At 46.6% G+C, this 2,238-nt stretch overlaps 1 long non-coding RNA gene across 12 annotated transcripts; it reads right to left on the minus strand.

The window, feature by feature from the left end:
* Positions 1-6: 6 nt before the first annotated feature.
* LOC130588440 (uncharacterized) lies at positions 7-2,126 on the minus strand. Of its 12 annotated transcripts, none has more exons than XR_008966962.1 (5): positions 1,380-2,126; positions 979-1,332; positions 508-586; positions 228-319; positions 143-179 (listed from the first exon to the last, which is right to left on the minus strand). It is a non-coding gene; the product is annotated as an uncharacterized LOC130588440 (long non-coding RNA). The 12 variants fall into 12 exon arrangements; XR_008966960.1 differs by having other exon boundaries at positions 160-185; XR_008966954.1 differs by lacking the exon at positions 508-586 and having other exon boundaries at positions 228-274; positions 936-1,332; positions 1,380-2,124.
* Between the last annotated feature and the right edge of the window lie 112 nt (positions 2,127-2,238).

Consider the following 2,238-nt stretch of genomic DNA (forward strand, 5'->3'; position numbering starts at 1 on the left):
TCTTCTTGACCACAAGAGTGACCAATGGTCAGTTGGGTTTGACCTTGACCTTGAGTTTGACCCCTCCATTGGTCAAATGTCCACTTTTGGTTCTCCTTGACCATGACCACCAAAGTGACCAATGGTCAGTTGGGTTTGACCTTGACCTTGAGAGTGACCAATGGCCACTTTTGGTTCTTCTTGACCTCTTGATGGTCAAATGTCCACTCTGGTGGGTTCTCTTTGACCTTGACCACGAGAGTGACCAATGGTCAGTTGGGGGTTTGACCTTGACCTTGAGTTTGACCCCACGATGGTCAAATGTCCACTTTTGGCTCTTCTTGACCTCCAAAGTGACCAATGGTCACTTTGGTGGGTTCTCCTTGACCTTGACCACCAAAGTGACCAGTGGTCAGTTGGGCGTTGGCCGTGACCTTGAGTGTGACCCCTCCAATGGTCAAATGTCCACTTTTGGTTCTTCTTGACCCCTTGATGGTCAAATGTCCACTCTGGTGGGTTCTCCTTGACCTTGACCACGAGAGTGACCAATGGTCAGTTGGGTGTTGACCGTGACCCAACGATGGTCAAATGTCCACTTTTGGCTCTTCTTGACCCCACGATGACCAATGGTCACTTTGGTGGGTTCTCCTTGACCATGACCACGAGAGTGACCAATGGTCAGTTGGGGTTTCACCGTGACCACGAGAGTGACCAATGGTCACTTTTGGGTTTTCTCCACAGCTTTGATGACCAATGGCCACTTTTGGTTCTTCTCGACCCCACGAGAGTGACCAATGGTCAGTTGGCCTTGACCTTGACCCCACGATGGTCAAATGTCCACTTTTGGCTCTTCTTGACCTCACGATGACCAATGGTCACTTTGGTGGGTTCTGCTTGACCTTGACAAGAGAGTGACCAATGGTCAGTTGGGCGTTGGCCTTGGCCTTGAGTTTGACCCCTCCAATGGTCAAATGTCCACTCTGGAGGGTTCTCCTTGACCTTGACCACCAAAGTGACCAATGGTCAGTTGGGGTTTCACCGTGACCACGAGAGTGACCAATGGTCACTTTTGGGTTTTCTCCTTTGCTTTGATGACCAATGGCCACTTTTGGTTCTTCTTGACCTCCACGATGACCAATGGTCACTTTGGTGAGTTCATCTTGACTGTGACCACGAGAGTGACCAATGGTCAGTTGGGGTTTGGCCGTGACCTTGAGTTTGACCCCTCCAATGGTCAAATGGCCACTTTTGGTTCTTCTTGACCTCACGATGACCAATGGTCAGTTGGAGTTTGACCTTGACCTTGAGTTTGACCCGATGATGGTCAAATGTCCACTTTTGGTTCTTCTCGACCTCATGATGACCAATGGTCACTTTGGTGGGTTCTCCTTGACCTTGACCACGAGAGTGACCAATGGTCAGTTGGGGGTTTGGCCGTGACCTTGAGTGTGACCCCTCCAATGGTCAAATGTCCACTTTTGGTTCTTCTCGACCGTGAGAGTGACCAATGGTCAGTTGGGGTTTGACCTTGACCTTGATGTTGACCCTCTGATGGTCAAATGTCCACTTTTGGTTCTTCTTGACCTCATGATGACCAATGGTCACTTTGGTGGGTTCTCCTTGACCGTGACCACCAGAGTGACCAATGGTCAGTTGGGCGTTGGCCTTGACCTCCATGATCTCAAAGTCCATTTTTGGGACGTTCTCCGTGATTTTGGTGACAAAAACCCAACTTTGGTGAATTTTCCTCAACTTTAATCTCCTCAAAGTCCATTCTTAGAAAATTCTCCATGATTTTGGTGACAAAACCCCAATTTTGGGCAGTTTTCCACAACTTCAATGACCTCAAAGTCAATTTTTGGGAGATTCTTCTCCATTTTGGAGATAAAAACCCAACTCTGGTGAATTTCCTTCAACTTTAATGATCCAAAAGTCCAACTTTTGAAGGTTCTCCATGACTTCGATGACCTCAAAATCCAACTTTGGAAAATTATCCATAATTTTAACGACAAAACCCCAATTTTGTCCCATTTTCCATAACTTTAATGACCTTAAAGTCCATCTTTAGGAAGTTCTCTTTGATTTTGGTGACAAAAACCCAACTTTGGTGGATTTTTCTCAACTTTAATCTCCTCCAATCCCAATTTTTGGGAGCTTTCCTTAAGTTTAATCTCCTCAAAGTCCRTTTTTMGMRKGTTCTTCTCCATTTTGGTGACAAAAACCCAATTCTGGAAGGTTCTCCACAACTTTCATGTCCTC

Source organism: Malurus melanocephalus, unplaced genomic scaffold (assembly GCF_030028575.1).
Source record: "Malurus melanocephalus ecotype Western Australia unplaced genomic scaffold, MMel_1.1 scaffold_5087, whole genome shotgun sequence".
In the NCBI taxonomy this organism is placed as follows: domain Eukaryota; kingdom Metazoa; phylum Chordata; class Aves; order Passeriformes; family Maluridae; genus Malurus; species Malurus melanocephalus.